Here is a 22,304-nt window from a genome sequence, read left to right as displayed (position 1 = left end):
ATAATTATTACATCGCCTGTGAATTCCACCTCTTCAAAACCGTTCACCCTTTACTTGTGCAGGGACCTGGGAGCCATTATTGGGCTTTGCTTGGGGTTGAATTTATTGCCTGTAATTGTGACTAAGACATTTGAGTCTTTGTCCAACCAAATTCTTGATAGGGGAGATGTATAATCTCAGGCATTGAATAGAGAAAGCCAGTACACAGAGGAATAGAAGTGTAATACAGTCACACAGAGATACAGAGGTAAGAATTGGTGAAGGAATAATGCCTGGATCCTTTCTGAGGCCACACTGCATTCCTGACAAATGGTTCCTCAAGTCATAACTACATCCTCATCATAATCCTCACTTTTTCTTTAATCACTTGAATTATTTTTGTTCTTCGATTCATCCAAATGAGTCCTAAATAATTCAATACAATGTATTGAAGCTTGTTAAGGCTGAAAACTGTGTCTTTGCCACTGAGATTAGAATATGATTAGTAATGATTGTTGGACATCTTTTCATTTACCACCTAACTGGCACAACAAAGCCAGGATGAATGCCATCCACCCAAACTTTAGTAAAATATGAAAAACTAAGGAAGACATCAATGAAAGTATTCTGAAACTACATTAAAAAGTAAAGTATAATCATCATCTAAAACAGACATCCGCCTTAGACCCAAAGATTCTTCATTGATGCCCCATGCTCTTTTCCTTTTTAGCTCCCTGTATTATTTTCTTAGGGATACTGTATAAAATACCACACACTGGGTGACTTATAAGAACAGAAATTTATTTTCTTATAGTTCTGGAGGTTGGGAGTCTGAGATCAGGGTGCTGAGTGTGTTGATTCCTTCTGAGGCTTTGAGGGATAATCTGTTCCACACATCTCTCTTAGCTTTTGGTAGCTCTAGGCATTCCTTGGCTTGCAGCTGAAGGGTCACATGACAGCCTTCTTCTGTCTCTCTTTCTGTGTCTCTCCTCTTTTATAAGGACATCACTCAGATTGGATTAGGACCCCTTCTATTCCAGTATGACCTCTTATTAACTGATAACCCTATTTCCAAACAAGTTTAAGTTAACAGGTATTGGCATTAGGACTTTAACCTATCTTTTTTTCTTTTTAAATGGGGGAGGGGCACAATTCTTAACACTTCCTTTCTTCATTCCATTTGCTACCCAGCTCACAAAGCTTACTCCGTGGGGCTGTGCTCCTCCTCTTTTATGTGATGGACAGTCATCAATTCACATGTGTTCATGCCAATTTTAGCTACACATTTAATCAAAAAGTATTTGTTGAGTAATTAATATTTTCCAGATGCCATGCATGAATTAGGTTGTGGATACAAAGTGCAAAGACATGGTTTCTGATTCCAAGGCATCATCTCCATGCAGAGGACTCCTAAATCTGATAGAATTGAAGGGGGAGGGGTATGGAGATGATTCTTTTTCATACATTAGAAGGAGCTACTTTAAGGAAAACCCTCTTGACCTATTTCTGGAAGATCAGTGTCTTAATCTGACTGGTGAGTTTGGAAGAAAAAAAAGTGGTTAGATATATTTTCTTTTTTGAAAGCCAGCCTAACCCCAGAAGGCATGAATTCTGCTGTGCTGCCCCATGCCTTGCATTTTACTGGGTCAGGAATCCATGGGAAGAGGATTGAAACTGTACAGAGCTGCCTGTAATGGGATGGCAAACCTTTCTAAACCTAGAGTTTAATATTAGAAAGCCCCCTTGTCCACAGCTATGAGTGACTTTCTCCAATATTAGCTGTATCTGCAATGAAGGTGACATTTTGTACTCTCATCTGCCTTACAATTGTGATTCATATCTCAATTGATTTATAATTCAAGTAGGGAAGAGAGGTGTTACTTATAAGCCTCCCCAAGAACATTAACAATGTGTACCTCTAATCCTGTCCTCTCACCTGAGCTCCTGTCCTGTAATCCAATGATCAGGGGATGTATGCAGATGCAATTTTCTCTACACCAAATTCAGAATTTCACGAATGTAAGTCAATAATCTCCAATCTCCAATTACCTCATAAAAGGAAATCAATTGTTCACCACAAGCATGCCTGTTTTGGTAGCATAAATCCATATTCATCAACTCATTCTAGCTTGAAACCTTGGAGTCTGCTATGATTCATCCTCCTCTTTATCCTCCATAGTAAGTTGGGCACAAAGTCCTGTTGATTTTTTTTTTTTTCTGGTATTTCTCATCCGTCTTTCCTTTTATCTCCAATCCCAATCTGTTGTTGTTGTTAGCTGCCATTCAATCGGTTCCGACTAATAGCAACCCTATGCACCACGGGATGAAACACTGCCCGGTCCTGTGCCATTCTCATAATCTTTTTTATACTTAAGTCCATTGTTGCAGCCACTGTGTCTATCCATCTCATTGAGGGTCTTCTTCTTTTTCACTGACCTTCTGCTTTACCAAGCATGAAGTCCTTCTCCAGGGACCAATCCCTCCTGACAACACGTCCAAAGTATGTGAGATGTACTCTCGCCATCCTTGCTTCTAAGGAGCATTCTGGTTGTGCTTCTTCCAAGACAAAATCCCAGTCTAAACTTCTTCATATCTGTTTCTTGCAAAAGCTCATCAGCTAGATTTTGCTGTTACCTAATTGTTCCTTGGAGTCCCTAGGTGGTACAACTGTTTAACATGCTTGGCTGCTAACCAAGATGTTGGAGGTTTCAGTACATCCAGACGTGCCTCAGAAGGAAGACCTGGTGATCTATTTCCAAAAAATTAGCCATTAAAAACTCTATAGAGAACAATTCTATTCTGACAAACATAGAATTGTCATGAGTCAGAAGTGACTCAATTGTACCTGTTTTTGTTCATTTGATTGTTTTTTGTTATTTCTTGTAAACTCTCTAGCAGAGCGGATAGTATAGCCTTACTCAGTCGCCACTTTGACCACATCTTTCCCTTCAGAAATGCCATCAGTGGGTTCCATCTTCAAACCAAACTCTTTTTCCTGATTTACAGGCTATGCTATAACTGGGAATGATGCAACCAGCCTCTCCTTATATGTTACTCAATGTTGCTCTCAAACTTAACTTTTTACTGAACCAAAAGCATGGAATGTTCTTACTACATGCTTTTATTCAAGTTGTAAATCACACACACATCCAAAATCAACTTCTACCCTCCTGACCATCTCCTCCAAATGTTTAAGGACAGATACAAAGCCAGACATCTCTTACCCTTCTGATATATTTACAGTTTGTAAGACAGTTTCACAGTTAATCACACAGTGTATTAAATTCTGTTCATTGTGGTTTATTACAGATTCATGCTTATCTAAGCTGAATTACTGTGAATTCCTAGGGCTAAGGAATCATGGAATATTTCATATATCACAAAATTCATTGTTATTGATATAGTAGATGCAAAATAAATACTTAATGATTGACTGACATATAAATAAAGCAAGGTAATTGTCTTAACCTAAGAGGTGGTTTGATTCAATAGTCTGAAATTTAAGAGTGATTTGATAATCAGAATTCCTACTCTGACCTCTTTGACTTTCTCTGTTGCTCTGGGCAAGCGATTTTAGTTATTTTGGACTCATTTTCTTCATACAAAAACAGAAATAAGGCTTGTCATCTGTCTTATTCATGGAGACTGGTGAGGAATATTCTAGTCAATGCAAAGCACATGGCTAATACAAAGTTTAATAAAAGTGATAAATAACGTGTATTACAAAATTGAACCATTGTTCAATTTCTTCTGCCCTTTCAGTCCTTTGATTCCATATTCTCTCACTGAAATCTGATAACTTTAATTTGAGAAAGTGTTTTGCTAATAATCATAGACTTTCTGCATTAAACTTTTCTTATCATTAGGCACACCTGGATGATACTAAATTATTTTAAAGAAATCAATATATCACTATAAAGGCATGGAGAAACATCTGGTAATGGGACTTCAGGTAAGAGAAGTCTAGGCATGAAAAAACTGTATTAGAGAGTCCCATTTTCCATGGAAATGCTTTTTAAATGATCTCAAATAAATAACGTTTTCTTCCTTAGTTTTTGTAAATCCCCAATTTTTCCTATTTCCTTAAATCTTGCTGGAAGAACTACTTTTCGCCTATTGTTAATTATGAAGAGTTGAAAAAACGAAAAATCCATTCTCTGAATTTCCACTGGCTCGGAAAAACTTCAAATTGTTCTGTTAAATTGAAACTTTTATATTAAACCGTTAGAGTCAAGGGAATTACACCTTTGCTGGTGAGACTGTAACTCTGACAACACTATGTCACACAAGGTAGTTTTTGTTCAGTGTTTGTTAAGGGTGAGAGAGAAAATTTAGGATTGGTGATGGTTGAAAAACATGATGAACATATTTAATGTCACTGAACTGTACATATGAAGATTATTGAAAAGGCAAATGTTTTATTGCCTGTATATTTACCTGTCTTAGGCTGGGTTCTCTCTAGAGGAGAATATGTATACAAAAACTAAAAAACCAGTTGTCGTTGAGTCAATTCTGACTCATAGAGACCCTATAGGACAGAGTAGAACAGCCCCATAGGGTTTCCATGGAGCGGCTGGTGGATTTGAACTGCCGACCTTTGGTTAGCAGCTGTACCTCTTAAACACTGCACCGCCAGGGCTCCCTATGTATGTATATATGTGTGTGTGTATACACACACACACATATACATAGGGAGAGAGAGATTTATCTCAAGGAAATGGCTTACATGGTTGTAGAGTCTAGCAAGTCCTAAGTCCGTGGATCAGGTGTCAGGTTGGGAGCTTCTCCCGACTCACGTAGCTGCAGGGGCCTATGAACACAAGATGGGCAGGTCAAACTGCACGCCACTGGCACATAGGCTGTGGAGGCCAACAAATTCCAAGATCGAAAGGTAAACTGCTAGCTCAAGTCCCACAAACCAGATGATGATAAACCAGATGCAGGATCCAGAGCAAGAGCCTTGCTAGAACATCCATTTATATACTAGAGGCAGGCCACACCCCCAAGGAACCTCCATTTCAACTGACTGGCTGCTCATAGCAGATCTCATCATGGAGTTGATTACATCATTACTTAACTGCCAAATTACATCATTATACAGCTGCCTAACTACTGAGAATTATGGCCCAGCCAAGTTGACACACAACCTTAACCATCACGTTAGCACAATAAAAAAGAAAAAATAAATAAATTTAAAAAGTTTATATAAGGTTTAAAAAAATGAAAGAACCAGGAGAATATTTCTAAAAAAAAAATTCACAAATCATCCTAGATATGCTAGTTGGTGAGTGTTCAACAATGTAAATCAGATGTAATCTAACTTGGAAGGGAGGAGGGAAAATAGTCTAAGAAAGAGGGATTATAGTAAACTACCTAGAAACAACAATTTCCCCCTATTGATCACGACATAATTCCTTCAATCATTTTCTATTTCCACGTATGTTCCTTAAACCAAATGCACAGTTTACAAACATGTTTGCCAGTGTGAACTAATTAGGTAAAATATAAAGATAATAAAAAGGAAGCAAAACTCAATGTATGTTTTACAATTTGAAATAATTCTATTTAGAAATATTTAGGAGGAGGAAATATTTGAAATTTGGATAAAGTTCAATTTTTATATTATGTGTGAAGTTCATTTGTCTGTGCCGTCTCCATTACAATAGGTTAAGACCAAGTTCTTGAATATGGTCTAGTAAGTCCTCCACAATCACTCATGTCTAGTGGTGTATTATGTACTTTGCCCCAGTGCTCTAGTCTCACTGTACAAGGTAGTTTATTTTCTTTTCCTCTTTTTTTTAACTAAATAATATTTTATTGCATTTTTGGTGAAAGTTTACACAGCAAGTTGGGTTCCCATTTGACAATTTTGGCACGTGTTGTTCAGTAACATTAGTTACATGTATCACAATGTGTCAACATTCTCTTTAATTGTGTTCTGTTTATTCCATTTCCAGTATTCTCGTTTCCCTGCCCGCTTATCTTTTCATCTTTGCTTTTGAGTAATTGTTGACCTTTTGGTCTCATACAGATGATTTTTAAGTACAGCACCAATCTTACAGTTAATATCCTTTATATTGTGTGCCACTTCACTATTTTGCTAAAAGGTGATCTCAGGGGATAAGTTCAGTTCTAGATTTAAAGAGTGTCTCAGGGCAATTGTCTCAGGGAATCCTCTGTTCTCTACTGTTCCGGTTTGTCTGGATTTTTTTTTTTTTTAAGAATTTGAGTTCTGCTCCACATTTTCTCCCATTCTGTCCGGAAGCATCTATTGTGATCCCAGTCAGAACAGTCACTGGTCGTAGCTGGGCACCATCTAGTTTTCTGGTCTCAGTGCAGATGATGTCATGGCTCACATAGACTTGTTTCTTCTCTGAGCTTTTGATTACTTTCTTACTGTTTTGCTCCTGGTGAGTAGAGACCAGTTGTATCTTAGATGGCCACTCGCAAGCTTTTAAGACCCCAGATGCTACTCACTTCACTAGGATGCAGAACATGATTTTTGTGAACTATGTTATGCCAATTGACTGAGTTGGCCCAGGCGAATATGGCCCTAAGATTTCAAACCCAGAAAACCAATCTTATAAGGTGTTTGGTTATGTCTGAGGAATATCAGTATTTGCGTCTTCAATGAATATATGTGCCTGCACCGACCTATTTGTATTTACATGTACCTATAGATAGATACTTCTATCTGTTCCTATGTATACACCTGTACCTACCTGTATGCCAATATGCCTGTACTTATCCGTATGTGCTCAAACACTTGTTTTTACTTTCTTTGTGCTGTGCTCACTACATCCACGTTCGCTGTCACTTTTCCCATCATCAAAAACACAAGTCTCTATAATCTAAAGTATACTTTCACCTCCCTATCCCCTCCTCTCCCTGGTAATCACCAACAAATATTGGTCTCTCTCTACATATCTATTCTTGTCTTCTTACAAAAGAGGGATCATACTGTATTTGTCCTTCTATGCTTGACTTGTTTCCCTTAACATTATGTCCTCCAGGCCCATCCGTGTTATGTTTCGTAGACTCATCATTGTTCTTTATGGTTGTGGAGTATTCCATTGTATGTGTGTACCATAATTTATTTGTCCATTCATCTGTTGATGGGCACTTCATTTGTTTCCACTTATTTGCTATTGTGAATAAAGCAGCAATGAACATAGATGTTTGTATGTCTGTTCATGTCATTATTTTTAGGTCTCTAGTGTATATACCTAAAACCGAGATGGCTGGATCACTGGGTAGTTCTATTTTTAATTTTTTGAGAAAGCACTATACCGTTTTCCACAGTGGGTGCACCACTTTACAGTCCCACCAGCAATGGATAAGTGTTCAAATCTCCCCACATCCTCACCAACATTTGTCTTTATTTATTTATTTAAATCAGTGCCATCCGAGCTGGGGTAAGATGGTATCTTATTGTAGTTTTGATCTGAATCACTTTAATGAACAATGATAGTGAACACTTTTTCATGTTTCTTGGCTGCTTGGATGTCCTTTGGTGAAGATTCTGTTCATATCCTTTGCCCATTTCATGAGTGGGTTGTTTTGTCATTTTGTTGTTGGGTTGTTGCGGTGTTCTATAAATTTTTAGAGACGAGCCCCTTATTGGATAAGTTTCTTTTGAAGATTTTTTTCCCAGCCTGTATGTTGTCTATTTTACCCTTTCAATACAGTTTTTTGATAAGCATAAGTTTTTAATTTTTATGAGGTTCCATTTATCTATTTTCTCTTCTATATGCACATTTGTTGTTGTGTTTGTTATCCTATTTTCACAAATAATTAGGTCCCATAGTTTTCTCCTTCTGTTTTTTCCAGGAATTTTATGATTTTAGGCTTAACATTTAGGTCTTTGATCCATTTTGAGTTAGTTCTTGTATGGCATCAGGTACGATTCCTGTGTCTTTTTTTTTTGCTGATGGATATTCAGTTTTGCCAGCACTGTTTATTAAAAAGACTGTTTCTGCCCCACTGAATGGACTTTGACCCCTTGTTGAAAATCAGTTATCCAGAGATGGCTGTGTTTAATTCTGAGTTCTCAATTCTGTTCCACTGGTCTATGTGTCTATTGTTGAACCAACACCAGGCTGTTTTGATTACAGTGACTGTATAGTATGTTTTGATATCAGGGAATGTGAGGCCTCCTACTTTGTTTTTTTCTTCAGTATTGCTTTGGCTATTCAGGGTTTCTTTTCTTTCCATATGAAGTCAGTCATTAGTTTTTCCATTTCAATAAAGAATGCTGTTGGGATTTGTATCCAGATTGTATTGTATCTGTAGATTGCTTTAGGTAGAGTTGACATTTTCAGTATATTAAGTCTTCCAATCCATGAGCATGAAGTGTCTTTCCATTTTAGTCTCTCGTAGTAGTGTTTTATAATGTTCATTGTTTAAGTCTTTTATGTCCCTGGTTAGGTTAAGTCCTAGGTATTTTATCAATTTGGAAACCCTGGTGGCAGCATAGTGGTTAAGTGCTATGGCTGCCAACCTTAAAGGTCAGCAGTTCAAATCCACCAGATGCTCCTTGGAAACTCTGTGGGGCAGTTCTAGTCTGTTGGATCGACTGATGGTAATCTTTTTTTTTTTTTTAAATCGATTTGGGGGCTATTATAAATGGTATTGTTTTCTTGATTTCTTTTTCAGAGTGCTCTTTGTTAGTGTAGAGGAACCCAACTGATAATTTGTTTGTTGATCTTGTATTCTGCAATTCTGCTAAATTCTTCTGTTAATTCTTCTGTTAATTGTCTTGTGGAATGGTTAGGGTCTTCTGTGTATAGAATCAAGCCATCTGCAAACAGAGATAGTTTTACTTCTTCCTTTCCAATTTGGATACTTTTTATTTCTCTTTCTTGTCTTATTGATCTGGCTTAGACTGCCAGTACGATGTTGAGTAAGATTGGTGATAATGGGCATCAGTGTCTCATTCCCATTCTGAAAGGGAAGGTTCTCAGCCTTTCTCCATTACATATAATGCTGGCTGTTGGTTTTGATATATGCCCCAATCATGTTGAGAAATTTCCCTTCTATTCCTAGTTTTCTGAGAGTTTTTGTCAGGAAGGGGTTTTGAACTTTATCGAATTCCTTTTCTGCATCAATTGATATGATCATATGGTTCTTTTCCTTGGTTTTATTTATGTGGTGGATTACACAGATTTATTTTCTAATGTTGAACCCCCTTGTAATCCTGGTATGAATTCCATTTGATCTTGGTGTATGTTTTTTTGATATGTTGCTAAAGTATGTTGGCTGGAATTTTGTTGAAATTTATTAATCTATGTTCATAAAGGATATTGGTTTGTAATTTTCTTTTTCTGTAGTGTCTTTGCCTGGTTTAGGTATCAGGGTTATCCTGTCTTCATAGAAAGAGTTTGGTAGTGTTCCTCTTCTATGTTTTTGAAGAGATTGAGTAGGATTGATGTCAACTCTTCTCTAAATGTTTGGTAGAATTCTCCAATGTAGCATTATGGTCCTGGTCTTTTGTTTTGTAGGCAATTTTTTGATGACATCTTCAATCTCTTCCTTTGTAACGGGTCTGTTTAAATTTTCTACCTTTGTTTGTGTTTGGGTAGGTAGTGTATTTTTAGGAATTTTTCCATTTCATTTAGGTTTTCAAATTTATTGGAGTACCATATTTCATAATAATTTGTTACGATCTTCTTTATCTCCATTGGATTGGTTGTAATGTCACCAATTTCATTTTTTAATTTGGTTATTTGCCTCTTCTGATTTTTTTTCTTTTATGAATCTAGCCAGTGGTTTGTCTATTTTACTGATCCTGTTAAAGAACCAACTTCTGGTTTTCTTGATTCTTTCTATTGTTTTTCTATTTTCTATTTCATTTATTTCTGCCCTGATCTTTATTATTTCCTTTTTTCTGGTAGCTTTTGGCTTCTCTTCCTGTTCCTTTTCTGTTTGATCAAGCTTTCAGTTTAGGTTAATGGCTTTGGATCTTTCTTCTGTTTTAATATAAACATTTATTGCTGTGATTTTCCCTCTGAGGACTGCTTTTGCTGTGTCCAAAACTATCGATATGCTTGTTTTTATTTTCACTTGATTCTAGCTATTTTTAATTTCACTTTTGATTTCTTCTATGACCAAATAGTTTTTTAGTAGAGTATTATTTATTTTCCATGTATTTATTCATTTTTTTCCTTATTTTTCCTGTTGTTGATCTCTTGCTTCATACCGTTATGGTCAGACAATATGCTTTGTATGATTTTAATCCTTTTACATTTGTTGAGACTTATTTTTAGTCCTAGCATATGGTATATTCTGCAAAATGATCCATGTGCACTGGAGAAGAATTTTTATTGTTCTGATACCAGGTGGAGTGTTCTATATATGTTTGTTAGATCCAGTTGGTTTATGGTTTTATTTGAATTCTCAATGTCTTTATTGATCTTCTTTTTAGATATTCTATCTATAATTGAAAGTGGTGTTTTGACATACCTTACTATTATTGTGGAGTTGTCTATTTCTTCTTTCATATTATTAGTCAGTATTTGTTTCATGTATTTTGGTGAATTGCTGTTAGGTGCACACACGTATATTATATATTATATATATATATATATATATGGTGCATATATATATTATTATGTCTGTTGCTATGTCTTCTTGCTGGATTGATCCTTTTATTATTATGTAATGTCTTTATCTGTTGTAATGTATTTTGACTTAAAATCTATTTTATCTGATATCAATATGGCCACCTCTGCTCTTTCTTGTTTACTGGTTGATGGGATATTTTTCTCTATCCTTTTATTTTCAGTCTCTTCTTTCCTTATGTCTAAGGTGTATTTCTTGTAGACAGCAAAAGGATGGATCATATTTTTTATCTATACTGCCACTCTCTGCCTTTTGCATGGGGCATTTAGACCATTTACATTTAAGATTATTACTGAAAAACAAATTATCTACCTCATTTATTTTGCCATTTGTTTTCTGGATATTTTTTACTCTGATTTTTCTGTTTTGGTTTGTATTTGGCTGCTTTTGATGAGGCTTTTTGCTTCTTTCCTTGTTTTCTTCTGAATGTTTTTTTCTCAGTGACTTCTTAGCAGTTACCACATGTTACATTATACAACTTACAAACGCAACAGCATTTAACTTATGAACAACAGTTAACATACAACCTTAACATAATAAATCTATTCCTGATATGCTCCTCCCTTCCTCATTTCTGTTGATGTGGTTCTATTAACATCAATATACAACCTGTATTTGATAAGTTTACTTTATACTTATTTCTTACAAAGTTGATGTTGTATTGTTTCTGGGATTTAATTATTGAGTTTATTCCCTGAAAATATCATATACTTGGTCTTTATGATTGTCCATGTTGTTGCATTTTTTGGATCTCTCTCTCTCTCTTATTTTTTATTTATTTTTCCCCCATGCATAGCTGGGAGTATTTGTTTAAAGCTTTTGCCTTTCCATTTGGAGTACTACCTTGATTAATACTTACAAAACTGGTCTGGTAGTGGCAAATTCCCAGAGTTTCTGTTTATTTCAGAATGTCTTGATTTCTCCCTCATTTTCAAACGTCAGCTTTGCTGGGTAAAGAATTCTTGTTTGGTAATTGTTTTCGTTCAGTATTTTATATATATATCTCCATTGTCTTCTGGCTTCTAGGGTTTCTGGGGAGAAATCCTCACTGACTGTTATGAAAGACACTTGGTATGTTATATTGCATTTTTCTCTTGCTGCTTTCAGAATTCTCTTCTTGTCTTTGGTTTTCAAAAAGTTAATTAGGATCTGGAGTGGAGTTGATCTTTTTGTGTTTCTTCTAACTGGGATTTGTGTAGCCTCCTGTATTTGCAAGCTTGGTTCTCTGTTCAGGTCTGGGAAATTCTATCTGATTATCTCTTGGAAAATTGTTTCTGTGCCTTTATTGTTGTCGTGGTGCTCTGGGATTCCAGTGTTGGAAACCCTGGTGGCGTAGTGGTTAAGAGCTACAGCTGTTAACCAAAAAGGTTGACAGCTCAAATCCACCAGACACTCCTTGGAAATCCTGCGGGGTAGTTCTACTCTGTCCTTTAGTGTCGCTATGAGTCAGAATCAACTTGATGGCAATGGGTTTGGTGTTCTTTAGGGGTTTAATGTTAGATTTTGTAATTGAATCCCATATGTCCTATTGCCTTTGCTCACTTACTTTTGTTTCTCTCAAGACTTGATAAGTTCAGTTATTTTGTCTTCTAATTCATTTATTCTACCTTCTGAAGTATTCCCCTAGCCCTGCTGCCCTTGCAGTTCCTTCCGGTCCTAGTGCCCATCCTTCTCAGGCCTCAGTGACATTCAACAGCACTCTCTCACAGCATCACAGTCTCCCTTCACCCCCTTCCAATATCGTGGCCCATGAACTCCCACGACCAATCCATGCTGCATTAAAAAAAAATCAGGCTACAGCTTCCTCGGATAAGCTCCTTCTCTGTGTTCCCTGTTTGGGGTGTTACCCAGCCTCATATCAAATGGCTGCAATGAGGAGTGCGCCAGATGTTAGGGGGTAGGTTCTCTCAGCTTCTGTGGTATCCCTGCTCTTCTTTTTCCCCGCTTCTAGACTGCCCCCGACTCTCCCATACCTCAGCTGACATCTGGAGTTCTGAGATCTCAGTCTGTGCTTGTTTTTATTCATCGTTCAGTGGGTTAGTTGCTCGGAGAGCAAATGGGAGCATCTACTCATGTCATTATTTTGCTCTGTCCTCCTCACACTGGTCTTTAATTTAGTTCTTTAAATAAGTCTAGCTTTTTCTGGCTCAGAGCCTTTGTCACACTATTCACTTTCCCTATAAACACCTCTTGCTCTACCTCTTCCTTACCTGGTTAGTGTGCACACGTTCTTTAATACCAGCTAATATTACTTCCTCCGGAAAGCACTCCCAACCTACAAAACCAGATCGTATCCCCTGGGTATACTGTCTCATATCACTTGAGATTTATCCCAATTTGTAAGTATACATTTGGCTGGTTAAAAAAAAAAATCTGTCTTCCCAACTAGATGGTAATTTCATGAAGCAGAGGTAACACCTAAATTGTTAACTACTGTATCTCCAGCACCCACCATGTTACCTGGCATCACAGAGGCAAGTAGAGAATTTTTGTCTAATCAATAAATGAACAATTCTGAGTTTAGCTCACTGAGTAGCAAATTATGAAAGGAACATGACCATTTGGGAGTAAAAAGTAAATGTAAGTAAATTTAAGAATTCGGAATATGAAAAAAAGTTCAGGAAATGGAATACCTGAACAAATTGTTATAATATTATGTTAATTACTATGTCAAAGGTAAGATTAATTTCTCTTATTTTAAATAAAAATTAAAAGAAGAGGAAATAATTGGTTTGTCCACACATTTCTTGGGGTTATACTCATTTATACTTACGAATTACATTATTGTTATTAAAGGGTATTCTGATTTTTTTTTTCCTTCATCACTCCATTTTTTTTTAAATTTTTTTAAATTGTGCTTTAGATGAAGGTTTACAGAACAAATAGTTTCTCATTAAACAGTCAGTACACATATTGTTTTATGGCATTGGTAAACAACTCCACGACGTGTCAACACTGTCCTTTCTCAACCTTGGGTTCCCTATCACCAGCTTTCCTGTCCCCTCCTGCCTTCTAGTCCTTGTCCCTGGACTGCTGTGCCTCATTAGTCCCATTTTGTTTTATGAGGCTGTCCAATCCCCGGCTGAATGGTGAACCTTGGGAATGACTTCACCACCGAACTAGAAGGGTGTCCAGGGGCCATACTCTCGGGGTTTCTCCAGTCTTTGTCAGGCCAGTAAAGCTGGTCTTTTTTTGTGAGTTAGAATTTTGTTCTACTTGCTTCTCCAGCTCTGTCCAGGACCCTCTGTTGTGATCCCGGTCAGAGCAGTCAGTGGTGGTAGCGGAGCACCATCTAGCTGTACTGAACTCAGTCTGGTGGAGGCCTTGGTAGCTGTGGTCCATTAGTCCTTCGGACTAATCTTTTCCTTGTATCCTCTTCTCTTCATTCTCCCTTGCTCCTGAAGGGGTGAAACCAGTGGAGTATCTTAGATGGCTGCTCACAGACTTTTCAGACCCCAGATGCTACTCACCAAGGTAGAATGTAAGATATTGTCTTTATAAACTGTGTTATGCTAGTTGAGCTAGATGTTCCCTAAGACCATGGTCTCCACAGACCTCTGCCCAGCAATTCAGTCCCTCAGGGAATTTGGATGTGTCTATGGAGCTTCCATGACCTTCCCTTGTACAGGTTGTGCTGGCTTCCCCAGTATTGTGTACTGTCTTATAAGGGGTATTCTGATTTTTGTCGTGTTTAGCCTGCACTAACAAAACCAAAAACTGCATTGCCATAGAGTCAATTCCAACTCATGGCAACCCTATATGAGAGAGCATAACTGCCCCATAGGGTTTCCAAGGCTGTAAATCTTTACAGAAGCAGACTGCCACATCTTTCTTCCACTGAGTGGTTGGTGGTTTGGTTAGTAGCCAGGCTCTTCACCACTGCACTACCGGTGCTCCTTCCTGTGCTAACAAACACCTCCAAAATCCTGTTTCATGCATTTCAGAGACTGATAAATCTTTGAGGCTAAAATTTTAAAGGGCATTGAATTCTAATTATATTTTTATTTCTGAATTCTTTAAAACTTCAAACACTTATAGATCATAATTTTAGCTGGTGACCTTTTGTGATCAAGATTTCTCAAGCTAAAGACCATAAAAACAAAAAGATGGTTATTGAAGACCTGACCTTCGAAGTTAGCTGTCTGCAGAGTCTGCAAATATCATTTTTAGGGGACGTGCAGGCAAGATCAACCCTACACTTATCCACTCGTAGCCTGATCACCCCACCTCCCATATATATAATCATATCAAATCTGTATAATTAGACATAGATTAAAAATTCAAGTAGAAAATTAGTGATGAATTCTAGCTGCAGAAGTCTTTGTGAACCTAATTCAGCATATTTAAGAGACTAATGATAGTTTAACTACAAATTAGTAGAAATTATACATCATCTAATTTTTTGTACATATTTTCATTAAGCTCATGTCCAGTCATATTCATTAATCTTAAAACAATCATACCTATATATCACAAAGTTTGGATTTATTTTCAAAATCGTATAAATTTAACATGTACCAGTGTTACTAGTTTCCTTTTTCAATGTTCTCCTAAAACGTTTACCAGGAAAAGCGTTATTCTATCCCTCATGTCTAATTCAAAGTAAAGTTTAGTCATCACACATTTTTGTTTCCTTCTGCTCTACATTTCAGAACATACTTAGTTTTTTCCAAGATATTATTATGAGAACACTATCTTATCAAAAACACAAGAGCTTAAATGCCTCTTCAGAGGAAGAGTTCATTATAGGTTATTTGAGTACATGTCTTCTCCATTATGACCCACCTACTGACTTGAACTGGGAGGGAGAGAGGGGGGCAAGGAAAGACAGAGAGACTGGTTGCTCAGTTTTTTCTTTTCTAAAGGTAACAGGTTTCATAGAAATTCAATTACCATGAAATCCAGTAGACGGCTTCAATTGAATTGGTAAATCAGTTGCCATCCAGTAGATTCCATCTCATGATGACCCCATGTGTGTCAGAGTCAAACTGCACTCCATAGGGCTTTCAATGGCTGAGTTTTTTTGGAAGTAGATTGCCAGGTCTTTCTTCTAAGGAACCTCTGGGTGGACTTGAACCACCAACCTTTTGGTTAGCCACTAAGCACATTAATCATTTGAACCACCCAGGGACTCCTGTTTAAATTTAGAGGTAACAAAAACTGCTGTTAAGAAAAGCTTATCATGAAATCTAATGAATAAAAGTCACTCATTAATTCTTACATGCATTTACTGAGTTTATGAATTTAATAAACATTGAATACCTACTATTCTTCAATCAGTGAAAGAAAAATATCAAAATCCAGTGGAGAATGGAGTCAAGTAAATCAGTTACAATGATGTATAATGAGTTCTACAAAAGGGGTGTGCCCCAGATGATGAAGAAGTTTAGGTGTCAGGTCCTTAATATCAAGCTGGTCCTGAACCAACTTGGGGAAGGTTTCTAGAAAATGTGACTATTGAATTCAGACTTGAAGGTTGAATAGAAATTTGCTATGTAGGGAGTGAGGAGTGTTGGAGGAAGATATAATTCCTGTAACAGTCTGCAATGTATAAAAGGCAGTAGTGGCATATTGTTTAGAAATACTGAAACGAAGCTTAATATGACTGCAGAGAATGTATAAGTGATCATTTGTAGCTGGAGAAAGGAAAAGGGACAGATTATGAAAAGCTTGGTCTGTTATTTGAATTTTATCCTAAAAAAAAAAGTGAAACCATTGATGATTTTGACCTTACTTGTGTTTCAGAAAGACCATTCTGGGGAAGCATGTGGAGGCTGAATTAGAGGGAGACATGAGACAAGGCTCTTGTCACAAAAGGGACAAGATAGGAGGACTCTGAACTAGGACAGGTGAAAATAAAGAGAGAAGGAGCTAGGTATTTTGGACCAGAGGACAGATCGATGTAGGCCATGAGAAAGAAGGGAGTTTAAAGGAGACTGCGTCTGACACCATTTTCTTTTTTTTTTTAATATACAAAATTGATATTAAGTAGGATGTTCCAACAAATTCATAGAATCAGTGATGGATAGATTCAATCATTAAAACCAAAGCTTTCAATTAAATGGAAAGTATACTACTAAAAATAAAATAACAACATGACTTTTATTATGTAAACTATCCAAATATTTATTTTGAATTCCCATTTTGAGTACACATATATACTAAAACAGATAAACAAAGTTGAAGCAACTAGAAGCATGACAAATATACATATACATAAATACAGTCAAAATTAAATTCAGTACTAAGTTGAGTGGCATCATATTGCACCGAAATGTTACTCTATAAAAAAAGCACATGCATAGAGTTTCCATCAGATGAAAGCACACTTATTTCATAGTATCTTACAGCTTACGCAAATAGCCCATAAACACCATCTGGCAGTGTGATTGCTGCACCAGAGCTCTCCCCAGAGGGGAATCATTTAACTGTAGAAGACTCCATTTTATTTCACATATTACATGCTGGTACAGGCATCAGTGCCAGAGAACCCTAAGAGACATAACACAATCCACAAATGAAGGTCCCTTTGCACCATTCATATTTTCATAGTTAAATATCTTAGTATACTGGTTGGAATGTGAAATGTGGATGCGGGGAAGCAACTCTGCTCTTTCAGCTTTTATCAGTCTAAGACATTATCTACAATATGTGTAAAATATGCACAATCACCTTTACCAAGTCTCATTATCACAATGCCAGAATGAAGAAACCCCTCAAGAGATGAGGACCATTTGTGATACTGAGGATCACTGTTTCCTAGCTGGATTTCTCAGATCCTGTTTAGATCACCAGGCCACACCCACCATGCCCTGCAACTGTGGAAATGGTACAAAGCCACGACAAGTGCATTCCAGATCCTAGTTCAAGGATATTTCTGGTCTCTAATTTACAACTTAAGCATAAATCAAAGAGACGGTTGCCAGCATAACCTTAACAGTAATCTGACTACCGTTTTACCACTGGGCTGAATTGCTTTTGTCCTTGTAAGTTATTGACACTTGCCATATAATATAAAAGGTATTTAAATACATTCATACAGAATACATACATAATAGGTTAATGTGAACAGACCCACATTCATAAGACTTTTTCTACCCCTTTACAATTAGAAACAGAAGTTATAGTGACTAGGTCACATATTAACACCAAGCTTTCTAAACCCATTTTTATAAAGTAAATACAGATTTACGCGTAATAAAAAGCCATGAGAGATTCCTCATGAGATGAGTTCTGAGTCAATAACTAAAAACCATCTCTGCCAGTGCATCACTACCATTTAATCTGTGCTGTGATAATGAGGACCCAAATGCTTATCCGAAAAGTAAGACAAATTAACTTTACCAAGCATTCAGTACAAGAGGCAATTTGTCTTGCCTTTTTCTGACTCGTGCTTATTATAAAACCACAGGGAGATAACGTGTAGCATGAGAAAAACGCAACCGCGTGTTTTCTTTGTTCACCTGTGTGGCATAGGGAGAAGACAATGTGTTTCATGGTACTAATCAATGTGTTCTGAGCACACCTGGTGCTCATATTTGCAAAGTTCTCAAAATGTGGAGAGGTACCAGTGACAATTCATTAGTTACCATTGTGCTGTAATCCATCTAGAAAGAGAGAGAAATTTGAGGCCAATGCCTATGTTCCAAACAATCAAGTTTTAAAGGCAAAGTATATGCTAATAGTACTATGGATTCTAGGAAACATCATAAGAAAATTAAGTGGTATGCCACTGTCTGAACATGGATACAGGCAGTCCTCAGGTTATGAACATCAGACTTACGTACAACTCGTAGTTACAAACCAACCCCCATAAAGCCTATTATAGAAAAAATTTGAGGTGCATACAATGGTTCATAATAACAAATGGACACTACTTGGCTACCCTCATCAAAACATTATTATTATTACCATATTATTATGTTAAAAATGTTCTAGTGTACCTGGAAGTGTTTCTTTAATTTTTTTTAATGCATAGAAAGTTACACTATATACTATATACTAAATGACATTAGATTGGAACCGTACCTGACTGTTCTGACTTACATACAAATTCGACTTAAAAACAGACTGAGGAACGGAACTCATTTGTAATCCAGGGACTTGCCTGTAATGTCAAAATCAGAACCCAGGTTTTAAGATAGACGTATTAAAAGTTTAGTTCCAGGTTTATAACAGTAGTTATAACATACACAAGGGAAAACTATTAGGTAACACGTTTTTCCAAATAAATTAAGAAGATCAAAATAATCTTACACTTAAAAAAAAAATACTACTTAAAATATTTGGAGAATTCTTGCAGTTTGTGCAATAATAGTAGCTATATTTTTTTTCTTGTTTTGCTTTCAAAGCAATAAAAAGGTACTATGTGGTAGTGTTTGAAATAACTGCTATACGCAATAATTCGAAGTAGATCATGACTTCTGTTATAAGCATACATTCATTTGAAACAATCTGTTTTTTAACGTCTTCAAAGTATTTTTCTATCTTAATATAATATTCCTTTTTTTTTCTTTCTTTTTCTAGCTTTCAACATAGTCTTTAGAGGTTTCAGTAGGACTTTAGAGGTAATAGAACTCAGCAAACAGGCCTTCAAATCAATAAATTAATTCACTTGAAAGTCATACTTTTTTAAAATCAGTAGTGTATGCATTGGAAGAAAAAAAAAAGAATGTGTACTTTCAAACCAGTGTGGCCATCTGTATTGCTCTCAGATGTCTAGTGCTCCACAGTTTCTGGAGAGAATTGTTATCTATAAAACTGTAAAGGCCGTTATTGATACCATAAATGTACCCTCGTTCCAAGTACGCTGATATACACACATGTAACAGATAGCTATTTGGAGACTGTAACCAAGCTCCGCTCTATTTTAAACCCAATGGTAACAAAGAGGAGGGGCACTGGTAGAAATTCCAAGAAAGTAAACCTACATGGTAGATTGACATCAAGAAAATTTGCACAATTGTATAGATTCAAATTTCAAATTTAAATTCAAGGTTCACTTCCTATCTTAAGGACACCGTGTCAAAAAATACAAAACAAAGGAAGTCATGGATGCATTCATAGAAAACAGAGAAGTATTTCAAAAGATCAAGTTAACATTGTTATGAGGTTGTAAAGGAGGACAATATCTCACAACAGTTGGAAAATGGAGACCTTTCCACGAGACCATGGAAATCTGTGAATCTACACAAGACCTAAAAATAGACCAAATGTTGATTTTTAGATGTTAACTAATTTAAAAATGTAACAAAAGGGAGGAAAAATTACCTCCAAAAATTGAGACTATTAAAATATCTTTACACTACTAATAAATTACAATCTACCTAGAAGACATACTTTTAGGTATCATATATGCTGAGATAAACCAGTTACTTTCTAGTTGACTCTGACTGATGGTGACCCTATGTATGCGGAGTAGAACTGCTCCATAGGGGTTTCATGGCTGTGATCCTTAGGAAGCAGATGACCAGACCTTTCTTCTGAAGTGCGTCTGGGTGGGTTGAAAGTGCCAACCTTTTAGTTAGCAGTCAAGTGCTTAACCATTTGTGCCACCCAAGGACTATGTTGAGATAAAGATACTGTTTATGGAAAAATTATGTTAAAAATACATACATGTAATCACTCTTTTACATATATATATAAAGTAAACAGAAGTTGTCAAGATGACTCATTATCCAATCTAACTTATATCTACCCTGAGCTTCTTGCCAGTTATATGATGCCATGATTTCACTCTAGACTTTGATTGGTTAGGAAAATGAAATCTAACTCTGTAAACAATATCAGCACCAACATACTACATTCTATCTAAGGTAAAATGAAGCAAGATTATATTCAAGAAAAATTTCAAATCTCTTGAGTCATCCACACTCAAATCCCAAATCTTTCAATATTTCTTTCCAAACCAAATGAAAGAGCTACAATTGAAATATCGCTCATTTGTTTTTCTGTTATGCAAAACTAAAACTACCTTCTTAAATATTACCTAATATATATTATGAGAAAGGCACTTACGTGTAGGTACTTCAATGAATTTTCAATTTTATTATTTAAAAATATATCTTACAAATACCCCACACTAATTTCTAATAGAAAAAGTAAAGGGAATTATTTTATCTTACGGGGGCTGATACAGGTTATATAGGGCCAAAATATATACAATTTTGCTGGTCTTACTTCAACAAAAAATAATACAAAATACCTAATGCAAAATTAGGTACAGGACCTTGGAAGGGGCATGTCTAAGAGAGGGGCACTGAAGTTTAAGTTTCATCAGCTTGTCAGTAGGTCCACCTATGTACCACAGAAAATTAATTTTTTACATTTCTCTGTTTTATAATAAATGACATAAAAATGTTGTTACCTCCAGTGACATAGTACCTTTCATTTCTTGCTACTCTGACCTTCAGTTTTCTATCTTTTCACAACCTATATCTCAATTATAAAAGAGATTAACTTTAACAAAGGTCAAATATGCTCCCTTTCTTAGTTAACATTACATTCGTCTGCAAAAAAGAGATAAAATAATGAGTTTCCTGAAGACTAATTAAGTCTGTTCCGTTATTTAATTATACTCCGGTTAACCATCTGTTGATGTATCAAATAGCAATTGGGGAAAAATTTTATCAGACACGTTAAGACACGTAAGACAATACAACGTGCGTATTCTAGCGTTAGAGAAACTGTCGTGCATTGCTAATATAACCTAATAAGCTGTCTTACTTTTGGTGCCAGCAGGGGTGGGAGAAGTACAGGTGCAGGCACACAGACATGTGTGTGCATGCACACACCTAACACTGACATGTCGAAGTGGAGTCTTTCTCCAGGACAAATCTTTAATCACTTAAAGGAAGACAATAACAGGATCCACTTCCAGGTGACCAAACCACCATTTGTAATTGTCCAGTTTTCTTCCACTGAGTAAAATAATCTAATACATAAACTAATACTTAAAAATGGTATCAAAATAGCACTGTGAGACAAATATTTACTGCAAATATTCATAATTATTTAGGAAGACAATCTTTTCTTTTATAAAATTGTATTTTAGCTTTGGAAGTCTTGAATAGATCTGTTTAAATCATAACTAAATACTTGAGACCTTATGTGCCTAAAAAAGCAGAACGTTTGAAAAAATATATATGAGTTGTGTTACACTGTAGTGGCCACATTTACTTTTTGTGGCATAATAAACTCATGTATATAAACGTTTGAGTATGTACACTGGTATAGCATATAAAATTGTTTTATATGCTAAAACAATTATATATCCTATATAGTATGTATCTTCCTAAATGTATAAGAAAAAATGGAGTTACTATAAAAATGTACATATATAAAAGTGTGCAGGAGAGTTTCTGAGAGTTTATGCTCTAAACCAAAAAAAAAAACCTCGTTGCTGTCCAGTCAATTCCAGTTACTAGCGACCCTATAGGACAGAGTGCAACTACCCCATAGCATTTCCAAGGAGTGGCTGGTAGATTCCAACTGCTAATCTTTTGGTTAGCTGCTGAGTTCTTGACCATGGCACCACTAGGGCTCATGCTACCGTTATGAACCAAAATTATAAACATTGATTCCCTGGTTACAAAAACTCCGTATCTTGTCATGATGTGTCCTAAAAATAAGCTGAAGCACAACTAATCTCCATCATTTTCTTTTTATAGTACTGACTGAATTTCTGGCTAGTTAAAATGACATTA

This window comes from Trichechus manatus, unplaced genomic scaffold, assembly GCF_000243295.1.
Source record: "Trichechus manatus latirostris isolate Lorelei unplaced genomic scaffold, TriManLat1.0 scaffold00139, whole genome shotgun sequence".
Classification (NCBI taxonomy): domain Eukaryota; kingdom Metazoa; phylum Chordata; class Mammalia; order Sirenia; family Trichechidae; genus Trichechus; species Trichechus manatus.
This window is presented reverse-complemented; position numbering follows the sequence as displayed.